We start from the raw sequence: 15,194 nt of genomic DNA, 5'->3' as shown, positions 1-15,194 counted from the left end.
AATATATTGCACCTATTTTCCCCATGGATCCTAATGACTCTTAAGGACACACTTGTTTTGGAACATTACATGATTCAGATTAAGTATGAGAAGGCCATTCATCCAGCCTCTTGCTTGCCAACCACTTAATAAATCCAGAGGTGATTTCAAAGATGCTGGCACCGCTATCTCTGAAGTGTGTTATGGTGCCAAATCCTGCGGTTGGAAAACTATCTTTCACAATTTGAATATTGGCCCTGAGCTATCAACCAAGCACACCTCACATCTGTGCTCCTAGAAAAGCTAGACAAAGAGGAAGGTGAGCGCACAAAACAGATGATGTTCGTTTTAGTGTGGTTACCCTGAAATTGTATCAGAATTGGCTAGTATATGTTTTAACTTTACATAGCTCTTGATTTTAGCTATTTTTTTCCAGCTTGTTTGTTCATTTCTTATTTTTGATTTACTTGTGTTGAGTATGTTTTCAGCCTATTGAAATGTTTGTTACCTGTTCACTGGCTATGAAGAAATTGGAGATAGTAGTTTTAGGTGTCTTGCCAGAGTGCAGTCAGGAAGTTCTGTGGTGCAGCTGTCCTGAATTCATTTGGAGCTCTGTTTGTTCTGCTGAATTAGATTATCTTTTCTTCTGCTATTTTATCTTCTTTCCACTCCATTGGCCTGCTGAGATATTTTAAGACTGTTTCTCCTGTTATTGATTGAGGTTGTGTAATTGTTGAACTAGGATTGTTTTTCCCTCCCAGTGGGTTATGCTGCTGTGGGCTGCCTTTTCTTCTCTCTCTCTTTTCCATGGTCAGTGGATTCACTTGCATTACTGCTCTCTACAGACAGCTTATTAGGGCATAGTTCTGTGTACAGGATTTTCTAGAACCTGCCACTGCTTTTTTCTCTTCTTGAGACTGTTGGTCCTGCAGTCAGTCAATCTACAGTAAAGATCTACTTTTTGTGCTTTCTCTATCTTATTTTCTGAGTACTAGATAGTGGATGCTATGGCCTTGGTCACAGTGGAATCAGAACAGTGCTAAATACTACATAGTGATAAAAAAGTAACATTGACCAAAACAGCAGTAATTTGCATTCAGCTGCTATATGTGCCTCGTTGTATAATATAAACATGCTAGTGGCATTCCAAGCACACATAGGCCTCTGGAAAATACCATGGTGTCTGGCTTTCATTGCAGAGTACAAGGGTTTTGGCAAAATTTATGATGAATATAATTATGCCCTGTTCCCCTTTTTTATCTGCAGACAGACACACCTGTAGAAGCTCAGTGCTATCCATGGGGTTTGGCTCTGTCAATGTTGTTTTGTAGTTATACAGCCTGTGATTTGTTTAGTTGCCCACAGATCCCATGACATGCTACATAGCTACGTACTATGTCTATATTTTGCGCTTAATTTTGAATATGTCTGCTCCTTCTGCCTCTTTTTCCATTAAATGGGAAATATGGTCCTCTGTTTCTAATTTACCTTTACATTACATCTATTCTCTAGTCTAATAAATTATTTCTTTTAAGACCACATTATCAGTGAGGCACCATCTTCTGAACTCTTCTGAGTTGTTAAAGGTGAAGTGCAAATGTAAGTGCAAAAATCCTTAGCATTTCAATAATATGCACTGAATGTCCCCACTAACTAAGCTAAGAGAAGCTGTTAGCAAATGAACAACTAAAATTCTTCTTTTTTTTTTTTTTAAACTTTCCTTTAGGTCAAGGATTGCTAGCTCCTATTCTATTGTGATAACCCTACATGTGTGCTGTTGTGATGTCACAGCCCCTGTAGAGCTCCATTGGAGCTTGTACCCTGTCTATAAGTAAGTCCAGTTCTTTAGAATATTGTATTGTTGCTCCTTTTGACCAGAGCAATTAGCCAATATTTGGGGTCTTACAAGTTGTGTCTGTTAAGTAGAGAAATTGATGATGAGTCAGGTATTTCTCTCCTGCAACTCTGTTTATTTACAACGAATGTAAACAAAGTCCTGTTTCCCTGAACACAGTAGGACTCCAACAGAAGGCATTTTCTTTGCTGACCGTTCCAAGGCTCTTTCCAGCAGCACTCTGCCCAAAAAACTCTCTCTCTCTCGATCTTGGCTTTCTCTTGGCCACATTACAAGTGTTTTTTGTTCTCCTATTGGGTTTCCTGCTGCCTTCTCTGTCAGTTTCTGCTCACAGACACACACACGTCCACTAAACAATACCCAGCACCCTGCATTTTCATTCAGGTCCTAGCAAAACCCCTCCGGCCACACAGCTCAGCTTTTGATCAGCCCTGCCTATGGCCTGTGTTTTGGGGTGTTCCTTACTGTTTCAGCTCTCTGACTCCAAAAAGGAGTTTACCTGCTTCTTACATTTATCCTGAGTGAAGGGCATGAATTGCACCCACCAGCTTCAATGAGATTTCACCCAGCCTCCATCATAACAGTATAGCTTTTTTCAGTGTTCTGTGTCTATTTTATATCCCAAAGGATGCATAAAGAAGAGGTAGAGGTAATGGATAGAGGTGTTGATCAGAAGAGTTACAGTAATTCAAGCAAAAGGATATAAAATACCCCAAAAGGTAAATAATAATAAAAAGATATTTTACAAAGAATATAGTATATCTAAAAAACTGGGCCTTACTTAATTAACCCTCTGCCTGACAGCTCCATATACGATTAATATTCCATTGTAGCTGGGTTGCCCCTGAGATGTCCCAGACACCAGCAACCCACAAATGTGGTAGGAAAAAGTGAGTTTTTGCTGGAGTTGTTTATATAGGGGAGTGTTTCTCTTAGCCTGGCTAGTGGAGCTTGTGGAGACAATCAGTACATGCTGCTCAAGTAAACAGAATTTTTGTATTTACATTTGCAGTTATTCTTTAATCTCTGTCTAAATTACATTGTTCATTTTTTAATGTGCACTTTTAGCTCAGAAAGCTTTACTTACATGTAATTTTGCTGTTGCTAATCAAGTTGATGTGATGTGTTTAACAGAACCTTGGCTTAGAGCTGTATATAATTTGCTATTATTGGAAGCCAGTTGAGTTGATTGCTTGTTTTTTTTTTTCCATCCACTGTGCCAGGATTTTAAAAGCGGCAGGTAGACATATACTTTATTCTAACCCCCTTTTCTTTTATAAAAGCCTGATTTGAACAAGAGTTGGGTTTGGAGTTGTTTTATTCCTAAATATTTTAACCTACTAGTTAGAAATCTGGGATTTCTTTAGTTTACTGACAGATCTAACCAGTTATGAAACTTGGGATAAAGAAACACTCTCTTTCTTGGGAGGAAGAGAAAGAAAACCTGTTGAAAGGCAGCTGGATAGTCATGGCAAGTTTCCTCTTGCAGTTTTTCCAGTGCGCCTTACTCCTGACCTGCATCAAGCCCTAATGGATCTCAGCCAGCAACTGCCTTTGATACCAAAATGGGTATTTTTTGATAGTCTTTCAAAGAGGACTAAACAGAGAACACTGCATTCATTTCTCTCATGACCAGTGCAAGTTTAGAGTTCAAACTTCCAATCATGAAAAGCTATTCATGAAGCCCACTGTGCTTAGGTCAGATATTCAGCTGTTGTGAACTGGCCTCGCTGACTTCAATGGAGCTACTCCCATTGCCACTAGCTAATGATTTGGTCCCTTGAGTATTAAATAAACTTACTCCATTAGCAGGATAACTTTACACAATGCTTTTGATTGTGAAAGCATAATAATGAATTCTATTTCTCACTTTTGATCTTGCTCCACTGACTCTCTGAAGTAATACGTGGTTTGGTACTGCATGCTATCATCTAAAGATGAACCATTTTGAAAAATTGATCTACACTCTTTTAAGGCCTCTGTTATTGGATGTGCATTGCTACATCTGTCTGTTGAGCAATGACCAAGGAGGTGATAGTAGTAGCAGCCACGGAAATGAGAACAACAAAAAGAAAAAGAGAAAAAACATTGATTGTCCCATAGTATTTTCCTGAAGCTATGAATGAGTACACATTAAGGGGGCAAAAAGAAAAGGAGTACTTGTGGCACCTTAGAGACTAACCAATTTATTTGAGCATAAGCTTTCGTGAGCTACAGCTCACTTCATCGGATGCATACTGTGGAAAATGTAGAAGATCTTTTTATATATACACAAAGCATGAAAAAATACCTCCTCCCACCCCACTCTCCTGCTGGTAATAGCTTATCTAAAGTGATCACTTTCCTTACAATGTGTATGATAATCAAGGTGGGCCACTTCCAGCACAAATCCAGGTTTTCTCACCCCCCCTCCCCAAACACACACACAAACCCACTCTCCTGCTGGTAATAGCTTATCTAAAGTGACCACTCTCCTTACAATGTGTATGATAATCAAGGTGGGCCACTTCCAGCACAAATCCAGGGTTTAACAAGAATGTCTTGGGGGGGGGGGGGAGTTAGGAAAAAACAAGGGGAAATAGGTTACCTTGCATAATGACTTAGCCACTCCCAGTCTCTATTCAAGCCTAAGTTAATTGTATCCAATTTGCAAATGAATTCCAATTCAACAGTTTCTCGCTGGAGTCTGGATTTGAAGGTTTTTTGTTGTAATATAGCAACTTTCATGTCTGTAATCGCGTGACCAGAGAGATTGAAGTGTTCTCCGACTGGTTTATGAATGTTATAATTGTTGACATCTGATTTGTGTCCATTTATTCTGTTACGTAGAGACTGTCCAGTTTGACCAATGTACATGGCAGAGGGGCATTGCTGGCACATGATGGCATATATCACACTAATGGATGTGCAGGTGAACAAGCCTCTGATAGTGTGGCTGATGTTATTAGGCCCTGTGATGGTGTCCCCTGAATATTCAACTTCAAATCCAGACTCCAGCGAGAAACTGTTGAATTGGAATTCATTTGCAAATTGGATACAATTAACTTAGCCATGAATAGAGGCTGGGAGTGGCTAAGTCATTATGCAAGGTAACCTATTTCCCCTTGTTTTTTCCTAACCCCCCGGACGTTCTTGTTAAACCCTGGATTCGTGCTGGAAATGGCCCACCTTGATTATCATACACATTGTAAGGAGAGTGGTCACTTTAGATAAGCTATTACCAGCAGGAGAATGGGTTTGTGTGTGTGTTTGGGGTGGGGGGTGAGAAAACCTGGATTTGTGTTGGAAATGGCCCACCTTGATTATCATACACATTGTAAGTAGAGTGATCACTTTAGATAAGCTATTACCAGCAGGAGAGTGGGGTGGGAGGAGGTATTTTTCATGCTTTGTGTGTATATAAAAAGATCTTCTACACTTTCCACAGTATGCATCCGATGAAGTGAGCTGTAGCTCACGAAAGCTTATGCTCAAATAAATTGGTTAGTCTCTAAGGTGCCACAAGTACTCCTTTTCTTTTTGCGAATACAGACTAACACGGCTGTTACTCTGAAACCTGTCATTAAGGGGGCAGGGACATATACATTGGGAATAGAGTTTATGTTCATCTCAAGTTAGAAATCAGTGGACTTATTTTGGCTTTTCTTCTGAACTCTTGGATTTACAATATTACCACTGGCCCGCAGGCAAGTGTCATCATGCAAGATTCTCCTGTTGGGTCTATCTCTGGCTATGCCCTAAACAGGTGATGCAATATCCCCAAGTGGCAAATCTACACCCCTTCATTTTGGTATCCACTCTGCTTCTGCTGCCTAATGCTAAAAGAGAAATCCTTGATCCCCTAAACAGAAGTAAAGACATTATAAATGTATTTAAACAAATGCTCTCAAACCAGTGATTTTATGAAATTCCTTCCCTGGCCTATGACAAACTTGATATTTCTTTGAAACTACTAAAAATCCTATTCGCTGCCTACATTTACAATATAGTGAGAGATATGTGGTACCCATGCTTATGAGAGGCAACAGTGTCTGCTGAACTGGTTGCAATCCTGAAGGAACATTTCACCCCCATGCCTAATGAAAGCATAGAATGCTTCAGATTTAGCTCCTATAACCAGCAGATGGGGAATCGGTGATTACAGTTCTGCATATAGTGTCCAGGCACTGTGGCTTTGGAAGTAACTTGCTTAAAATGGTGAGAGATACAGTGGTGTGGAAACAAGTACTCCAGGATCAAAGACAAAGAGTTAGAAGAAGACTTAACTTAGAAATCTGTCTTCATATTGTGTGGCCACAAAGGTAGTTAACAAAACTGGCAGCAATTCCTGGTCACTGCAAGGGGATCTCTGTCATCCACAAGAATATATTCTGTAAGAGAAAACTGGCTCATTTAGGTAGTGAGCTAATCCCATGAGTAGCAACAACAAAAAAGTGGACTAGGATAGTGCTAGATATGGTGGAGGACACAGAAACTCCTTAAATGTTGTGTGGGTTTTACAGCTGCACTGATGTATTTGCACCAGTGCGAACTCTTAGGTTTGGTCTACACTTACAGCTTTTACCAGCATAGTTATGTCAGTCAGGAATGTGAAAAAACTGCAGTGTAGACATAGCTCTGCTGTCAGAAAAGTGCTTCTGTTGGCATAACCAGAGCCATCCCTTGGGTAGGGCGAATCAGGGCGACCGCTCCGGGCCCCACGCTTGGCAGAGCCCTGCAGGCCAGTGCAATTGGCCGACTTGGTCAGTCCTGTAAGAGACGAATCCGTCACTTGTGCCCTGAGCCCCCCCCACTCTGGGCCCCACATTTTTGGGGGCCCCACGGGCTGGTGCAATTGGCTGGCACGGTCAGTCCCGAAAGAGACTAATCCAGCACCTCCGCCCTGGGCCCTGCACCCCCCCAGGGACGGCCCTGGGCATAGCTAATGTTGTTCAGAGAGGCGATATTACTGTACGAGCAGTAAAACTCCTTAGTGTATGCGGCATGTACACTAGGGGGCTATGCTGGTATAGTTCTGTCGTGCAGTGGTTCTCAACCAGAGGTACATCAACTCATCTAGGCATTTGCCTAGTGCTACCACAGGCTACATAAAAAGCACTAGCAAAGTCAGTACAAACTAAAATTTCATACAAACAATGCCTTGTTTGTTTTGTTCTTTATACTGTACACTGAAATGTAAGTATAAAATTTATATTTCCATGATTTATTTTATAATTATTTGGTAAAAATGAGAAAGTAAGCAATTTGTCAGTAACAGTGGGCTGCAACACTTTTGTATTTTTGTCTGATGTTGTAAGCAAGTAGTTTTTAAGTGAGATGTAACTTGGGGATACGCAAGGCAGCTCAGACTCCTGGAAGGGGTACAGTAGTATGCAAAGATGGAGAGCCACTCCTGTGATCTATACATACCCTATGGCTATGTCCACTACACATTCCTTTCAGCAGTGTGTAGCGTACACACATTATATGCCCCCCTAGCATGGGTATAATTAGCAAGTAGATGGTGAGGCACTGGTTAGGTGAGTAAAGTTACTCCTGAACTCTATGGGTATGAACTCACCCAAGCAGTGCCTCCCCTGTCTACACTGCTATTTTTAGCAGTGTAGTGTCCCCCTGTTTCCCTATTGCTGGAGTCTTTCTCTGCCACAGGAAAAACTCTGGCAGCAGGGTAAGACTCTGGCAGTGGAGAAAGACTCCAGCATCTCTTTGCTGCTGGAGCCTTTCCCAGCCACAGGGAAAGGCGCCTACAATGGAGATGTGCTGGAGCATTTCCCTGGAGCTGGGAAAGGCTCTGTCTGGCAACTCCCGGCTGCTGGTGGCAGCTTATTGCTGAGGGAGACTTTCCCTTTGGCAGGGAAAGGCTCCAACAGCTCCCTGTGGCAGAGAAAGACTCTGACAATGGGAAGCTGCTGGAGCCTTTCCCTACCACAGTGAAAGACTCTGGCAGCAGGGAAAGGCTCTGGCAGGGGGAGGCAGCAGTGACAAGCTCTATCAGTTCCTCACTGCCACGCTTTTCCTCGCTGCCTCCCCACTGCCAGAGCCTTTCACTGTCACGGGTAGCTGCACACCGCAGCATGGACTCAGCCTGCTCTTCATTGCACACATACCTTATACGTCACTGAAAGAGGTGTGCAGTGCAGACGTAGTCTTAGTGCAGACACACTGCAGTGGCATAAAGAGTGTCTTACACAGTACAGGTGTACGTCACTTTTTGCACGTGTGCCATGCATCTGTGCTAGGGGGCTGCACTCGTGCCGCTACATTCATATAGTTACATCAGTGTAAAAAACCCCCAGTGTAGACAAGGTTTCAGAATGCTCAAGACAGCAATCTGCCATTGTTGCAGGGAATAGGAACATCTTAAGAAAATGAGCCTATCAAGTAAGAAGGAAACCATCCATCATGAGAATGTGCCCCACTGGTGAAAGGCCCAAAGGTAGTATTGCACACAGTCCAAGATCAGTACAGAGACGCAATCTTCTTGGCTGAGGAAGAGTGACAAAGTTATATCCCTCCCCCTTTTTTTTAGACAGTGGCATACATTCCAAAGAACCTCGAACAACTGTAACACTATCATGAAATGACTGAGACACTGGAAAGGGTCTCAAAAATCCTGGAGGAAAACAGTATGTTTTCTAAGAGGAGTGGGGGTGGCGGTTGCTAAAATGGATCCAGAAAAAATAAAACACAAAAACAGAGGTTATCTTTTACAAATCTGAATCGGTGCCACATGCCATGAGAGCCAAGACATAAAGTTGAGAGTCAATGGCATTCTTGCTCCAGAATGGCCTGTCCCAGTAGTACCTCTTTTAAGCCAGTTAATATTATTCATATTTGCGGGGTTTATAATTTAAATCATTGGTCTTTTACAACAGTACCAAATTCCCCTTGGTTACTCCATTGTCAGGAATAACTTTCACTACAGTAATTTAGGCCTGATCTACACTTAAAATTTAGGTCCCCCTAGCACAAAGGGGGTGAAAATTTACAACCCTGGGAGATGGAGTTAAGCTGACCTAAACCCTGATGAAGACACTGCTAGGTTCTTCCGTCAACAGAGCTACTGCCACTTGAGGGGGTGGATTTACTAATGGAAAAACTCTTTCCATCTCTATAGGAAGAGTCTACACTACAATGCTACAGAATTCCTCTGTCAACTAGCTGAGTCTACATTGGGGGTTAGGTCAACCTAACTAAATTGCACAGGGCACAGAATTTTTCACAGCCCTGAGTGATGTAGCTAGGTTAATCTAATTTTCAGGTATAGACCAGGGCTTAGACTCAGGCATGGTCTAAACTACAAAGTTAGGTCAACATAAGCCACCTTGCATTTGTCTACACTTAAATTTGTCTCCCACTGAAGTAAATGCCCCGTTGCCCCAACATAGTGTAACTGAGCAGTGTTGAGCCATGGTAGATTTACTGAGGTTGACGCAGTGCAAGTGTAAACACTGTTACTTATGTCAACCCTAACGGTCCTCTAGCAGCTGAGCCAGAATGCCCGACACTGACCACTCTGGTCACAATTGTGAACTCCACTGCCAAAAGCCCCCCTCCCATTTAAAAGCCCACAATTTTTTGATATTCCTTTTCCAGATTGTCCAGCTTGGCGAGCACACCTAGCAGCTCTCCACTGTTGTGTGCAACTGCTCAGCTAGCCATGCTGCCTACATGCTGCCTACATGCTCTGGCTTGAAGTACACAGGCGATATTGGATCTCCTGTGCCTCTAGGGAGAAGAGGCTGTGCAAGCAAATCTACAGAGCAGCCACAGAAATGCAGACCTCTACAAGCAGATTGCCTGGGGGATGTGGGACGAGAGGTATAATACGGACCAGCAGCGGTGATGTGTGAAAGGAAAGGAACTGTGTCAAGCATACCAGAAGGCCAGGGAGGCCAACAATTGATCTGGTGCTGAGCCATAGACCTGCCACTTTTACAAAGAGCTGCATGCCATATTTATCAGAGACCCCACCACCAGCACCCCATAACTACTGCGGATACCTCCAAGAAGCCCAAGTCACGGGCCCCTGTTGTGAACCATGAGGATGAGTAGGAGTTGGAGGAGGAGGATGGAGAACATGCGAACGGGGCAGGGAAGGGTCCAGCCACGCCACAAGCGGGGACCTATTTGAGACTCCATCGCAGTCCAGTCAGTCCCAGGTCAAGCACAGGCAAGCCCAATGCAGGGGAAGGAACCTCAGGCAAGTGTGTAATTGTATTTCCCATTAAAATAACGTACTGAAGGTGCCTCCAACTTAACAGGACACAGCTATCAACTTTTCCTTCTTTACTCATACCAGAAGAGATAGCAGTACAACAAAAAGAGGTAGTGTTATCTGCTTTTCATTGCCCTGTAGAGTTAGGCAAGGGGGACATGTGGAGCAGTTTGTTTATGTACACAAGGATGTTTCTTGAATCCTCCTGAGAGATCTCTATGAAACACTCCTGGAGGTACTCTGCAGTCCTCTTCCGAAGGTTTCTAGGGATGGTAGCATTATTTCTTCCTCCACAGTAGGACAGTTTCCCAGGCCAGTCAGTGATAACTTCAGCAGGCTCCATTGCAGTAAACAGGTTAGCAGCAGCTGTGCTGGGGCTGGGCAGATTCGGGACATCAGCAGCAGCTGTGCTTTCAGTGCCTTTGTTACCCTCAGGAGTGAGATATCAGCTAAAATCACCGTCGCCTGGGGAAAATGGTGACAATAGCAGTGCCATATGCAGTGCCATTGCCCTATACTCAGTTTCATGCCACTGAGCAATTCCCTCCTCATTTCCCTCATCCCAGTGGGCCTACTCACCATGGCTGGTGCTGTGAGTGTTGCCATGCTCCGAAGCAGAAGTGTCAATAAGCATGTCTTGTTTAAAACTTACGGGGAGCAAGGGAAGGGAGTTCTGAATCTTAACTTTCACTTTCCCTTGTGGCCACATTGACAATGGCTGAATGGCACCTCTGTGTTCTATCTGCAGCTGCTGCTGTTGCAGCCTTTAGGGGTCTCCCCACCACACCCATGGAATACCTGAGCCAGATAAGGAAGAGAATGTTCAGTGAGATCCTGCAAGCCAGTGCTGCATCAGACCATGAGCAAAGGACTTGGAGGATGAGTGTTGCAGATAGCCTGGAGAAGGACAGAGCAGACAGGAGAGAGGCCCTGGAGTCCCAGCAGAAAAAGGAAAGGGAGATGCACCAGCACATAATGAGGCTTCTCCAACAGCAAACACAGATGCTGCAGACTCTTGTGTACCTTCAGGTTCCAAAATCATGGTCTCCCCTCCCTTTGCAGTCCATAGAGAACTCCATTACAGCACCTCTCTACGCCCACCCCCCCAACATTCCACATGGTATCAGGGGCCATATTGCTACCCCTTCCACTCTACCTCGGAGGACATTAGGGACAACCACAGCTCCACATACTGTGACCTGTGAAAGTCACAGTTGCTGTATGTGTAGGTAAAATAGACATGACTGTCCCTTCCCCTTGTTAAGTTCTGTTCCATTAATTTATTAAGTTTTTATGTAGTTGCTTTTAAATTGCACATATTTTTCTTTGCACTGGTTTTGTTACTGAACAGAATTCTATTATTTGGAAAATAATTCATCTTTCTTAGTTCCCAACATATGCTGCAGAGTATGCAGCAGTTCTGAAAGCACCTGCTTACATGTTAATGTACAATGTGACATAATTAATAGGATCAGTGACAAAGACAATGTAATAATCATAAAAGTACAGCAAACACAGCAAAATTAATAGGTGCATTGACGGTGTCATCTACACCATCATCATACATCTATACCAAGTGCCACAGAATTCCTAACAGACCCCCAAACCAGGAAGAGCACAGTCTACCACATTGCATTACTGTGGCTCACTGTTAGAGTGATCTTTCAAAGCCTTCCTGAGCCGTATAGCTCTGCATTGAACTCTTCTAATAGCAATCATGTCCGGCTGTTCAGACAGCCACCTTCCATCCTGGCAACTGTTCCCCTTTGCTTCAGAGCTATTATGCAGGACAGAGCAGGCAGCTATAACCATTGGGCTGGTTTTTTTGACTGAGATCCAGTCTTGTGAGTAAACAATGCCAGTGTCTCATCAATCTACCAAACGTGCATTCAACTGTCATTCTGCACCTGCTGAGCCAGTAGCTGAATCTTTCCTTGGTGCTGTAGAAGTGGCCGGTGTACAGCTTCATGAGCCAAGGGAGCAAGGGGTGGGTTTGGTACCCAGGATCACTAATGGCATTTCAACATTGCCAATGGTAATCCGCCAGTTGGGAAAGGAAGTCCCTACTTAGAGCTTTCTGAGCAGTCCTGTGTTCTTAAAGATGCGAGAGTCATGCATTTTCCCTGACCAGCCAACATTCATATTGGTGAAGAATCCTGGTAATCCTCCAGTGCCTGCATAACCACAGAAAAGTAGCCCTTTCAATTGAGGCACTCTGTGCAAGGTGGGCTGATGCCATAATAGAGATATGACACCATCTACTGCTCCACCACTGTTCAGGAACCCCATTACTGCCAATCCATCCACTATATCCTGCACATTATTGAGAGTCACAGTCCTGCGTAGCAGGATACAATTAATGGCCCTGCACGCTTACATGACAACCACCCCCACAGTGGATTTTCCAACTCCAAAATGATTGTCCTCTGACTGGTAGCATTCTGGTGCCGCACGTTTCCACAGTGCGATCACTACTCTTTTCTCTAATGTCAGTGCAGTTCTTACAGTGGTGCCTCTGTGCTGGAGGGCTGGGGTGAGCTTGTGCACAGATCCAGGAATGTGGTCTTTTGCATCTGAATGCTCTGCAACTGCTGATTGTCACCCCAAAACAGTATTATGATGCAATCCCACCAGTCATTGCTTGTTTCTTGGGCCCAGAAGTGGTGCTCCACCATTTGCAACTGCTCTGTCAACATCACCAACAACCTTGAATTGGTTCTCGCTATGTCCCACAACAATCTCTCCTCCAAGAAATTGTTATATTCCACCCTGATTTGGTTCTCCTTACAGCTCTGCAAGTGCTGGAGGTTTTTGCAACTCTTATGAAAATAGTGCAGAGTTGTGCAAGCTCCGTGCTTCTGTCAGAGATGGTGGACAGCAAGAAGGCTGCACGGGTTCATGGGATTTTTTTAAAAGATGCAAAAATTATGGGATACAAGTGACATTATTGGATGTGGACAGTTGCATACTGGGGAATTGACCTTTTGCTCCCAGTCAGCCCTGCGTGACTCGTTTTTACCCCACCATACATTGCCAAAAACTTCCCAAAGCACAGTGCACCAGAAGGGGGCGGGTTGCACGCTGGGATTCCTACCCGTCGTGCACCACACTGTACACTGACACATTCCTGGTGAGTATGCGCAGCGCCGACGTAAGGAGCCAAGCGTATACACACACAAATGATATACTAAGTATGGCGGCTTTATCTGATGTAACTTCTATCAACCAAAGTTTGTAGTGTAGACATGGCCTGAGTCATGGAAAACCAACAATTAGTCCTTGATGAGGGTTCAAGATCGTTAGTAACCATAAACACCAGTAAGGGTTTATTTCTTTATATAAGTTACCATTTAGAGTGTTACTCAATTCTGTCATTCTGAGCACATTGTGGAAACCATCTGACAGTTTGGCTAATTGGCTCTGTATATTGACATTATTATTGTGACAGATTAAACAGAACAAAAGCATCTCAGACTGCTACAAGAAGTGATAACAAGCTATGACAAGGGTCCAGATAAGAAAGGATAAATGTCTCTTTCACAAGAAAAGGGTAGACTAATTGGGCACTGTGCTAGGTGACACAGGAATTCATCCCATTAATGAGAAAGGAGGAAAGAAATTAAAAAGACTTGAGATCCTTAGACCACTATAATTAAGGACTGTTTGTTTTTCCATATCACAGCCATTGTATAAATTGGTGTATAAAGGGATCAGATGGATATAGGATCCAGAACAAGAGAAAGCTTTCACAAAAACTAAAGACCTGCAATACTTCAGTGGTAGGCCATAATGGGGCATTGCAAGGCACACATTCTACCATTTTTTTTATAACTCATGTGCTTCTGTTAGTGAGACTCCTTTGCCTATCGAGTATTTGACTTGACTGAGCTTTTTGCCAGTTTAGGAAATTGGATAGTAGTATAGAGGTATTGTGTGTTTTAGCATCTGTTGTTATTGTCAATACCCAGGGATAGTGACAATTGTCCTTTGGTTTCTGGTACATGCTGTTCTTTCTGGTTTCTCTATGACTAATTGTTTCTCATGCTCTAAACCTGTTGTCTTCACATTCTGAATTATTTTCTAACTCTAGGATAGTTTAATCATCTGTCCAATACTTCTCTATGGGAGAAATTTATTCAAAGCCATGAGGTTTTACAATTGTATCAACTCTCTTTTCTAAATCACACAAATGATACTTTTCAGAGTAGCAGCGGTGTTAGTCTGATTCTGCAAAAAGAAAAGGAGTACTTGTGGCACCTTAGAGACTAACAAATTTATTCGTTATAAAATAAATAAATTTGTTCGTCTCTAGGGTGCCACAAGTACTCCTTTTCTTTTTACAAATGATACTATTATTAAATGTAATATAAAAATAAAATTCTTGTATTATCTACTTTATTATAAATTGCAAATTCTGTGCACTGTAGGGTCTCTTACCAATATGAATCAGGGACTCAGTGGATCTGATTCTCCACTGCCTTGCATCTTGTGCAGTCATTTACACCTTTCAAGTGAGAAGGGTAGAGTTTTACACCCACTTTGCAATGACTAGGCAAGGAGCATTTTCTTAAAGGCTTTACTAATAGGGGAGAGGGCACAAATGTTGGGTTCCAAAAAGAGGGATCCCATGACAATATGTGGCTTGAAGAGGGAAGAAAATGATAAGCTTGATTTTGATTAAGGGTTAAATTCTGCACTTGCGTGCTTTTATGAGAATGGTCATAGCTGACATCTTCAACTGGTGATGATTATGTTGTGCCACAGGTTATGCAGATGTGTTGCTAGTCCTGGTGAGGTTGGTATCCTGTATATTTTGACTGACATAGACAGCATGGACAGCGAATAATCAGTGGCTATTTTCAAACAGGTTCACTTTATCATTTATCATTTATCATTCAGCATCTCTTAAGTCAACTGGCAGCATAAGTCTTTTGTTTGTCTTTTAAATACGGGGCATACTACATTCATCTTCCCATAAATATTCCACTGAAATTTTAAATAAATTCACTTCAGACAGTGTTCATAATCCTTTTTTTGCTGTCTTTCTTTGAATATCCACAGAAATGAGCTACCACCCAGGAGTGACCGAAGATATGGACTTTTTAACTCATTTTCATTGGCTATTAGAACCAAATCCATGAC

This window comes from Lepidochelys olivacea (assembly GCF_965140295.1).
Source record: "Lepidochelys olivacea isolate rLepOli2 genome assembly, chromosome: 2".
Classification (NCBI taxonomy): domain Eukaryota; kingdom Metazoa; phylum Chordata; order Testudines; family Cheloniidae; genus Lepidochelys; species Lepidochelys olivacea.
This window is presented reverse-complemented; position numbering follows the sequence as displayed.